We start from the raw sequence: 11471 nt of genomic DNA on the forward strand, positions 1-11471 counted from the left end.
TGTTCCCCCCGTGACCCAGCCACAGAGAGCAGGGCTGCCAACCCAAGAAGGACTGAGGTGGAGGCCTTGGCTAGACTCAGCCATCCCAACTGGCTACACACACCCCTGTGTGGTGTGGTGGTTAAGAGCGGTAGACTTGTAATCTGGGGAACCGGGTTCGTGTCTCCGCTCCTCCACATGCAGCTGCTGGGTGACCTTGGGCTAGTCACACTTCTCTGAAGTCTCTCAGCCCCACTCACCTCACAGAATGTTTGTTGTGGGGGAGGAAGGGAAAAGGAGATTGTTAGCTGCTTTGAGACTCCTTCGGGTAGTGATAAAGCGGGATAACAAAGCCAAACTCTTCTTCTTCTTCTTCTTCTTCTTCTTCTTCTTCTTCTTCTTCTTCTTCTTCTTCTTCTTCTTCTTCTTCTTCTTCTTCTTCTTCTTCTTCTTCTTCTTCTTCTTCTTCTTCTTCCATTAGATTCCCTCCCCAAGCAGCCCTACAAGTGAGCAGGGAGGTCGAGGCTGCTCAGCCCAGTGCCAAAGCCACGAGGATGACGGCAAAGCTTCCGAGGTGGGGGAGGCTTCGGGCAACCTGCCCACCCACCTCTCTTCCAATTACTGGGTGGTCTGTGCTGTGCCAGGACCTGTGGCGTTTGCGGCCTGTGGGCAAGGAGTGTGAGGGAAGGCCACAATGTTCAGTCTAAGGGGAATGACATGAAGTTCTGTGTTAGCAGCATGCATGCTTGAAACACACATCCATCCACAAGCATGCATCTTCACCATGCAGAGCCTGACATCACGCACGGAGCCATTTTTATCATTTCCCACCGCCTGCTGACCCACATATATGCACACGCACACAACCCTTTATAGTTTGCTTTAATAGGTTTAAGTAGTTGATTAAGAAGAGAAGCGCAGTGTGGAGCCTTCCAAGCTCCTAGTCCTGTTGGAAACTTAGAACTTGGGTTCAATCATAAAACATGTCATTTTCTGAGCATGCATGCCACAGTACAGTATCTCAGTCCTCAAGGCAGATGTCCCATTGCATTTGTGTTTTACATCTGCCTTGTCCCCATTCAAAAACAGGTGCAAGGATCGTGCTCAGGTTCAGCATTATGCGCAGCTACTTGAGACAGTTGTATTTAACTTTGCGAGAGTAAGCAATCAATAGGACTGGGCTGCAAAAATTCTTTAATCGGTTGGCCACCCCCCACTCCTGAATTTGCATTCAAGCTTTGTCTATACAGTATATTCACAGGTGTGCAAGCATGTGTGCATGCACACACTGCTGCCACAACTATATAAAGATGCAGAGGTCATGCATAGAACATCCATACACTTCTTTTAGCAATGCAGTCTTATTTCAGGACCTGCCTGCTCTTTTCCATGCCTTGCTTGTAGTACAGGAAAAAGAGCTGGAAGCCATTTCCAAGACCCTGCATCTATGCTGAGACCTGAGTGGTGGTGATTCTTCAGAGTCACTCCCTGCTGGGTCCAGCAGAACCATTTTTGTAGTGTGACAGCAGGAAACCAAGAGAGGTTGTACCCGCTTGTGGGGTGGAGCAAAGTCCTTAAAGCAGATTGAACTGAATGTTCAGCCGACTCATGATAATAAACAGAAGACAAAGCACTGCAATTTGGAAGGAATTTCAAGATTGCGTTTGTGCATAATAGAATATGCACATAATAGAATATGCACAAAAGGCACTATTTTCAGAATGAGTGAGCTGTGGCTTTTGGTCCCACTTGGATGGTTGGTTCCAGAGCGTGATGCTTGAGGAACCAAGCATCTTTGGCCCCATAGAGTCTTCCATGTGGAGTTCCTCAGGGCCCGATTTTATCCCCTATGCTGCTTAACATCTACATGAAACCACTGAGTGGGGTTATCTGGAGTTTTGGAGTACACTGCCAGTAATATGCTGACGACACACAACTCTACTTCTCCTTTACATCTGCAGGTGAGGCAATAGATGCGCTGGACCATCTTCTTGCCTCAGTAATGGACAGGATGAGAGCCAACAAACTGAAGCTCAGTCCGGATAAGTCTGAGGCACTGTTATGGGATGGTTCCCTAGACTGGATGGATGGGAGGTTGCCTGTTCTTGAGGGGGTTACACTTCCTCTGAAGTAGCAAGCATGTAGCTTTGGGGGGATGCCTGGATCCTTTGCTGTCACTTGAGGCTCAGGTGCCCTTGATGGCGTGGTGGCTGCACCCCTATCTGGACGGGGATAGCCTAACGTCTGTCATCTATGCTCCGGTAACCTCTAGGTTGAATTATTGCAACACAATTATACACGGGGCTGCCTCTGAAGACAGTTCAGTAACTTCAGCTGATGCAAAAGGTCAGTGGCCAGGATGCTCATCTAGACAAGACACCAATCACAGCCAGACTGCACTGGCTGCCAATTGGCTTCTGGGCCCAATTCAAAGTGCTGGTTTTGACCTATAAAGCCTATAATGACCACAATACCTCAAGCACCACTTCTCCCCATATGGACCAACCCAGACCCTGTGATCACCCTCTAGGGCCCTTCTTTGTGTGCTTTCTCTAGGAGAGATTCAGAGGTGGTAACATGAGAACGGGCCTTTTCTGCAGTGACTTCCCCGCTTCTGGAATGCTCTAACCAGGGAGGATCGCCTGGCACCTTCATTGCATATCTTTAGGAACCAGGCCTTTTAAACTGGGGTGGGTGTGTGGATTTTATTTGTTGTTATGGCATGTGTTTTTGTGGTTTTTTATTGTAAACTGTTCTGTGATCTTTAGATGAGAGGCAGTATAGAAATTTAATAAATAATAATATTGATGATGCAGTTGTTGCAGCTAAGAGCAGAGGGTAGCAGGCGGGACGTGTCATAGTTGCTGGGGCAGCAAGAGCGCAGCTGGGCAGGGCTGCTTCCACATCCTGTCCGCTCTCCCAAGTCCCCCCCCCCCCAGGTAAGATTCGTTCTTTCCAATCCGAGTCCTTGGCACACACAAGGTAAAAAGTTGAGGTAGTATTTTGCCTCCTGCTTGTTTTGTTTTCTTCTCCCATCCCACCCCCAGCCTTGGGCTCCCTCCACCATATGACTTGAACCCTCAGCCATTCAGAGAGAAAGAGGATGATGGGTGGGAGCTCAGAAGCCAGCTGGCCACCATCACAAATTGGAAGCAGATTTTTGCAAGTTGTGTGTAGGGGGGGAAGGGGGTTGGCGAGTCCTTTGCCTTGACTCAGCTGCTCGCATGGACACTTGTCCCCAAAATGCAGACCAACAGCGGTTTCACATCTGGATGCCCCCAACTGTCTCGCCACAGAAATGACACCTCATCCTAACGCTCCCCCAGTGGGGCCCAGATCTGTAGCAGCCAAGAGACAGCAGCCAAGCTTAAAACATGAGAGTCTGTGGAAGCCAGGGACAACCTGGAACACAAACAGCACACTTTGGGGCACAGCAGGAGGGATGCTCTTGGTGGTGGTTGTTATTTAAATTTAACCTGGCAGCGCCACTTCTAGGAAGCAAAGGTGAAGGTGGGGGAGTCTGGCTGTGAGGAGGAGTGGGGTACAGGGCTTCTGCAGCAATCATGCTGTTCCCCACAGCTGTAGGAAGCTGCTGAGGCCCCTGGGTGACGTATCTGCTGTGGGCTCCCCAGACGAGAGGCCCCCGTGGTAATTTTGGGCTGTGGTTGAGCTAGGATCTGTCCTAATTGCAGGGTTGGAACAGCTAGCAGGAGGCTCTGGTGTCACCAAGCGTCCGAGGCCTGGGCAATGGGCCAGGCCTACCTGTGGTCATGCTTCCCACCCCCAGAAAATATCACTGAGCAGCATTACTGCACTAGCAGGAGGGAAAGGAAAGAGGCATAAAGTGGGGGCAGCGCTGAACACACACCAAGGGGAAGGTCACCCTTTGCAAAGGGACTGCAATGAGAAGTATAAATCACTTCGGGATGGCTAATGGGAAGTGATTCATAAATGAAATAGATAATAACAAGTGCACACACACACACACCCCTCCATGGCTCAAGATAAGGGGAAAGAATCCATTTCAGGTCAATATTTACAGAAGTAGAATTGGGTTTAAAAATCTGACTCTCCTACACCATGCATAAAGAATCATAATTTGAATCCATAGTAAACTAAATGAGATAAGAATTTTTTTAAAAAAATAATGTATTGGAAGTTCTAGAAAAACTATATTACTGTCATCCACATCCTCCTCTAAACTCCAGGCATTAGACCACAGGTGTGACAGAACTACACATTACCTTTTCAGTATGCCTCACATTTACATAACTAGGCAAAGCATCCAATCTCTCTTTCCCCACCCCCAAGAATGCCCCTGCCATTCTGTGGTCCTGTGTGAGAGACCATAGCTCAGTGGCAGAGCACATGTGCTGCATGCAGAACATACCAGGATCAATCCCAGGCATCTGCACAAGCGTCTGAGGGGAAATCAAAAGAAAAAAATGTAGCCAGGGTCTACTTTGCGGCATACATCAGATAAGCCCCAAATTTGAATTGTGCCCAGACTACTAATCTGTGACTGTTTAATTCTTTGCACATGGTCATTAAAGGCTGTTCACACCACCCAACATGACTATGTCAATTTGAGAAAGCTCCATGGGTGTGAGGAAGTAGCTCTGTCCATTCTTGAATGAAGAGTCATATAAATCATGCCCCCCCACTATTCTGAATGGTAATCTTTTGCAGGGTCAGAGTCCTTGTGGGGAGAAATTTCTGGGGTCCATGAATTGTTGCTGTTTTAAAGACGCATGCTTGTCTACAAACTCAGTGTTGAGACGACAGTGCTAGTCTATAAATTAGGCACTGAATCCCTAAAAGCAGAAGAATGCCCTCAAAGCCCCTGTTGCTCTTCTTTGCCACCCAGCTATAAATCTCAGACTTCTCTCTCTTTCACTGGCTATGATTTGTACTCCTGTAGATGGTCTCTGTTCAATAGACAGTCGTCACCAGTCATCAAAGGCAATTAACTATGCGATTGTGAAGCCTTAAGAGAAGCACATTTTTAACATTATGTCAATCATGCAGAAATGGAATAGGCCCCACACACATACAGTGGTATCTTGGTTGTCGAACGGCTTGGCCCCGAACAAATTGGCTCCCGAATGCTGCAAACCTGGAAGTAAGTGTTCTGGTTTGTGAACATTTTTTTGGAAGCCGAACGGCCAACAGGGCTTCCGCGGCTTCCGATTGAGTGCAGGAAGCTCCAGCAGCCAATTGGAAGCTGTGCCTTGGTTTTCAAACAGTTCCAGGAATCGAACAAGCCAGACCAGGGGTGGGAGTGGGGGGTTAGACTATGGGGCTACAGTGGGGAAGTAGGAAGCAACCAAAACACCCGCCTTTCTCGTACCTTTTCCTATCTCTGAGATTGCGTCTGGGGAGCTGCCAGTAATGACGAACACCATGGTTGGCTGCATGCAGTTTTGAAATGTTTCCAGCAGCCTGGCCTAAACTTGAATGAGAAGTGTGAATTCTCAGTGCTCCACAGTCGTGAATGAAACATTCCGGGCAAACATGAGATCTAGAAGAAAAACAAACATGATTGCTAGGCAATGCTGTGAAAATCTCTGAGCCTTTCTACCTCTCGCTCTATGTTTTTGATGTTCATTTTCATGTAGTATGTTATGTATTAGTGTATATAGTTTCCCCTCAGGTCCTTGACAGTTGTTTTAGGAGGGAACTTTAGGAGGGAACTTTGAATTATGTTTGATACATTGTTTGAGCCAGCCTCTATAAAAGCAGGCCGGCTCGGCAATGCAGTTCTGTTCTGTTCTGGCTTCCGAATAAAGAGCTTCTTGAAGAACCGCTGTGTTGTCTACCCACTATTTAATATAGTATTTGTTACCTAAAAATAAAAATGATTTTTAAAAATGTAAATTTGGAAAAGAACATGTAACATTTATAGGACACATAATCTGCAAACAAGGAATTCAGTCTGCTCTATTCCAGACAAACTGGTAGCATTGCTGACTTGCAGAAGCTAGAGATAGTCCTACTTCAAGTAAGTTCTTCAGTCTCACAACTTAACTTTGATAAATTCATACCAAATTTCGCTCATCCGATTAAATGATGTGATCTGCTTAATATGCTTCTATGGAAGAGCCCGCACCAAAATCCCCTTAATTTTTATGGTAGCTTATTCTAGCCCACTAGATTTCCCAACCACAGTGGCAGCTGATGCATCAGCCTAGGCCTAGGGGCTGGGACAATACCCATGCAAAAAGCAGTCAGGATATATCCATGGATCAGCTGCATTTATATCAAGAAGTCTAACAGAAACAGAGCAGCAAAAAGCTCCATTAGATCAGGAGAGCTTGTGCGGTTATAGCCAGGTCATGTGAACAGCTTAGACCTAACTGTCTAAATTGTACTATTGAAATGGATTGCAAGTCTTTATTGACACTCTTGGGACAAAAGACCCTTGACAACATTCCCCCTGTCCCAAAATCCAAATCACTAGCCATGGCCATGAAGAAGTTACTAACAAAAGAAGCTGCAAAGACTTTTAAGAGAAACCTCAAAACATGCATTGATTTTGGCTTCTGCAAATTAGCAAGGAATAGTTGTGCCTATAAGGCTGAGGTGTCTTCAGGCTGCTCAATATCTGTCATCAGGGGGCCAGGCTGTCTCAATATGGAGGGGGCAGAAGAGGCTGAGCGTGGAGCAGAGCAGGGCGTGGACTCTCCTGAGCACAAGAAAGGAGGAGCTGCCAGCCATTGAAGCTGCGCCAGGCTCCACTCTTGGTCTCTTCCTGGCGATGTGATATTGTGCACATGACATTGCACACATGTGACGCACGCCAGGTGCATGCTGTCACCCGTGAGCACTGAGTACCAGGCCCCTTCAATCTTGGGCACAAGACAGTGCCTCTGCACACGGGGAAGTGTTCGGAGAACCAGCCCCTCATTTGCAGTCTGAAGCTGTACAGTCAAGTGACAGATACATCACTGTCACAAATCAAATGCCTATTGGAAAGCTATGATAAAACTGGTTTGTCCTTGTCCTTGAGGCACAGCCCAACACATTCTTCTGATCCATGAGCTACACTCTCCTTCTCTTGCTACCACTCACATGGACAAATGTGGATACACGTGTCCTGCAAAATTGATGCCAATCATATGAAAAGGCCATTAGGCATTGCACATTCTGCCTCTTGCTATGGTACCTTTTCATTTTGCCATGAAACGGTCCCTCTCAGCCTTTTGGCAGCAACTGTGTGTGCAAAGTGGAGTGGGCAACTGACAATGAAATCACTCTGGCTTGCGCCTGTGTATCTTTTAAGAGCACATCAACCTGCAGAAATCAGAAGGTAATTGCATGAAGGTAAACGATGATCGCTGGCTCGTGACTCAAGCTATTAAAAGGGCAGAATGGTGCCAGGGAAAAAAAATGTCAGCATAAGCTAGAAGAGATCTTGGAGCTTGTGACCATCAGAGATTCAGGACTAGGACAGGAGACTAGGGCAGGAGGGAGAAGAATTGCAACAGCTTCTTGATTTTCCTATTTTAAGTTGAAAGATCCATGTGTTCGGTTAATTGGATGTGGTCTCTTTAAGAAGTAACAAGGAGAGTCTGATCTGTGGTCCTGAAATAGCCAGCTGGTGAGTCCAGACTATAATGACTGTAATTTCAGGGCAGGGTGCTCAGGCTTTGTCATTCCCCTGGACTGGTTTGGTTGTGTGTGTGTGTGTGTGTGTGTGTGTGTGTGTGTGTGTGTGTGTGTAAGGTGCATCATCCAATGGCCAGACCCTCCTTTTAAAAGAAGAAGAAAGAAAGTGTGAGCAGCATCACAGGCTATATTTACTAACATGACTCAGAACTCACTCTTGCCCGGAATTTGTGACACTGCATGGGTTGGGGGAACAGGACATCCAGCCATGGCATGGATGTTGTTTAGGGCAAGGAGAAGGCAACCAGAATGTCAAGGGGAAAGCGGGAAGCTCTTCCTTCATTGGCGGTGGAAGAAGAAGAAGAAAGACCAGGAGAGATCAAGAGAAAGAGGCAAAATATTCCGTCACTTAAACAAGCCTTGAGTAATACTGATGATAATTCAGTGGCGGTGCTATTGATCCTAACGGTAATAGTATCTGAAGAAGTTTGCATGCACACAAAAGCTTATACCAAGAACAAACTTAAAGGTAAAGGTACCCCAGACCATTAGGTACAGTTGCGGACGACTCTGGGGTTGCGGCACTCATCTGCTCCATATGCTGAGGGAGCCGGCGTTTGTCCGCAGACAGCTTCCGGGTCATGTGGCCAGCATGACTAAGCCACTTCTGGTGAACCAGAGCAGTGCACAGAAACACCATTTACCTTCCCACCGTAGTGGTACCTATTTATGTACTTGCACTTTGACGTGCTTTCGAACTGCTAGGTGGGCAGGAGCTGGGACCCAGCAACGGGAGCTCACCCCGTCGCGGGGATTCGAACCACCGACCTTCCGATCGGCAAGCCCTGTGGTTTAGACCACAGCGCCACCCCATGTCCCTAAGAACAAACTTAGTTGGTCTCTAAGATGCTACTGGACATTTTTTTTATACAGTCATACCTCTAGTTACATTCGGTGTGGGTTGCGTACATCATGGGTTACGAACCCAGAAGTGCCGGAACAGGTTATTTCCGGTTTCGGTGATTCGCGCATGCGCAGACGCACCGAATGACGTCACGCGCATGAGCAGAAGCACTGAATTGCGCGGCGAGCATGCACAGACTCGCCGCTTTAGTTCCATACTGCGCTGGATGTGAACGGGGCATCCAGAGGTACCGCTGTATATTTCAACTGCGTCAGACCAACATGGCTACCTACCTGTAATAGTAGTGTGGTTAATACTACATCAGTTTGTGTGATTGTGTGTATCTTTATATGCTTTCTACCTGGTCAGATTATTAATCCATCCATAGCAGTGCTGTTGCTTCCAATTAACGCATTTCATTTTTCATTTCAATTTTTATTTGTGTACTGCCTTCCTCTATTACTGTACACAAGGCGGCTTACAACAACAAAATATACAACAAAGAACCACCCCTGATAATGATTAATCCAGTACAAAAAGTCATAATAAAACATAACTTTAAAATGTTTAGAATCAGAAGTGGAAGAGTGAGATATATTAAAGGGAAAACAGATTTTTCTTGCAGTTAGCAAGGTGGATTTATTTCTAAGCTGTTTAGGAAGAGGATCTGCCTTACAGAAAGGGCTACCACTCACTTGAACATTTGTTACCCTTTGCCCACCCTTTGCGAGAATAATAGAATTGTAGAGTTGGAAGGGTCATCAAGTCCACTCCCTGCAATACAGGAATTCAACTAAAGCATCCATACAAATGACTATCCAACCTCTGCTTTAAAAACTCCTCCATCTCCCGAGGGAGACCACTGCCAAACAGCTCTTAGCATCAGAAAGTTCATTCTTGTAACTTGGATCCATTGGTTCCGGTCCTACCTCATTGTGAAGGAAACACAAACCCTGGATAAGGATACCCCCTGTCAGTCTGTCTATCTATCTATCTATCTATCTATCTATCTATCTATCCATCCATCCATCCATCTATTTGATTAGGAAAGATCTCTACAAGATTCCTAGGGAGTCAGAACAGATAGAATAGACTGGACTGGGTAGACCAGTGGTCTGACTTTGTATTAGTAGCTTCCTATGTTCATCTGTAGGATGATTAGTTTTGATGTGTAATCAGGGAATGTGGATGTTCTAGCTGTGCTGTGTAATCTAGAACATACTGTCAAGATGGGCATATACAGGTCCAAGTTGGGGGCCAGGAAGCAACTGAGGAAGGAATAGACAACTCATCTGATGCTAGATAATTCTGCTGCACCTCTGCATGAGAAGTGTTGGGTGATTCGATGCAAAGATATACCCAAAGTACCAGCTCCTGGCATAAGCTGACTGGTAGAAAGAGGCAAAAGTCCAAAGACCAGTAGATCATGCAGAGACACCACCAACAGACTCTATCTACCTGGTAGTTCGGTCTCATGGGAGAACTTAATTATTTAATTCCCCCAACAAACCCATGACTGGCTTTTTTTGGTAAAGTTTTTTCATATTCTTTTCATTTCATTTCATTTTATAATGCATATAAAACAGAGAGAAACATTATAACAACAGACAACAATTAAAAGATGAAAAACAAAACTATAAAATAGTACGGTAGTTGCACATGAGTTAAAATAACAAAGCCCATGTAAAGACCATCAACTTTATCAGAGCATCACGTCTAATTCCAGATTTGACAGGCTTGTGACAAGGGAGGGTTGTCTTGGAAATAATGGTTCCAGTGTTTATGTAGAAAAGGAATGCCAAACCATACAAAATGTGACTGGAGATTCTAGTTTTCTTACAGTCTCAAATTATAATAAATAATAATAATAATAATAATAATAATAATAATAATAATAATAATTTTATCTATACCCTGCCCTTCCCAGTCAAAACCAGGCTCAGGGCAGCTAACACCAATAAAATTACAAAAAGACATAAAAGAAAAGAAAACAGTTAATTAAAATACAGATTAAAATACAATATTAAAATTTCAAATTTCAAATGCAGCCTCATTTTAAGTAGTCCATAAATCCAAACCATGAGGGAGGAAAACACAGGGGTCAGACTGAATCCAACCCAAAGGCCAGGCGGAACAGCTCTGTCTTGCAGGCCCTGCGGAAAGATGACAAATCCTGCAGGGCCATGGTCTCTTGTGAGAGAGCGTTCCACCAAGTTGGGGCCAATACTGAAAAGGCCCTGGCCCTAGTTGAGGCCAATCTAGCCACCTTATGGCTCGGGATCTCCAGAATATTGTTATTTGTGGGCCTTAAGGTCCTCCACGGGGCATACCAAGAGATGTGGTCCCATAGGTACGAGAGTCCCAAGCCGCATAGGGCTTTAAAGGTCAAAACCAGCACCTTAAACCTGATCCTGTACTCCACCAGGAGCCAGTGCAGCTGGTAAAGCACTGGATGAATATGATCCCGTGGGCGGGACCCCGTAAGGAGCCTCGCCGCGGCATTCTGCACCCGCTGGAGTTTCTGGGTCAGCTTCAAGGGCAGCCCCGTGTAGAGCGAGTTACAATAGTCAAGCCTGGAGGTGACCGTCGCATGGATCACTGGCCAGATCAGGATGAGAGAGGTAAGGGACCAACTGCTTGATACCGCGGAGATGGAAAAATGCCACCTTAGCTGTGGCTGCAACCTGCGCCTCCATGGAAAGGGAGGCGTCGAAGGTTACACCCAAACTCTTGACAGAAGGTGCTGGTACCAATTGAGCCCCTGCAAAAGATGGGAGTTGGCCCCCCAACCCCATGTCGCCCCGACCTAGCCAGAGGACCTCTGTCTTCGAAGGATTTAGCTTCAGTCGGCTCCCACGTAGCCATCCAGCCACAGCTTCCAAGCACCTGGTGAGTGTGTCCGGGGCTGAGGCAGGGCAGCCGTCCATCAACAGATAGATCTGGGTGTCATCAGCATATTGATGACAACCCAGCCCAAAAC

At 46.3% G+C, this 11471-nt stretch overlaps 1 long non-coding RNA gene across 1 annotated transcript; it reads right to left on the reverse strand.

Moving 5' to 3' along the window:
- Nucleotides 1-228: 228 nt before the first annotated feature.
- LOC132591767 (uncharacterized) lies at nucleotides 229-8599 on the reverse strand. Its single transcript, XR_009557230.1, has 3 exons — nucleotides 8527-8599; nucleotides 5330-5500; nucleotides 229-682 (listed from the first exon to the last, which is right to left on the reverse strand). It is a non-coding gene; the product is annotated as an uncharacterized LOC132591767 (long non-coding RNA).
- Between the last annotated feature and the right edge of the window lie 2872 nt (nucleotides 8600-11471).

The sequence above is a fragment of the Zootoca vivipara genome, chromosome 2, assembly GCF_963506605.1.
Source record: "Zootoca vivipara chromosome 2, rZooViv1.1, whole genome shotgun sequence".
Lineage (NCBI taxonomy): Eukaryota > Metazoa > Chordata > Lepidosauria > Squamata > Lacertidae > Zootoca > Zootoca vivipara.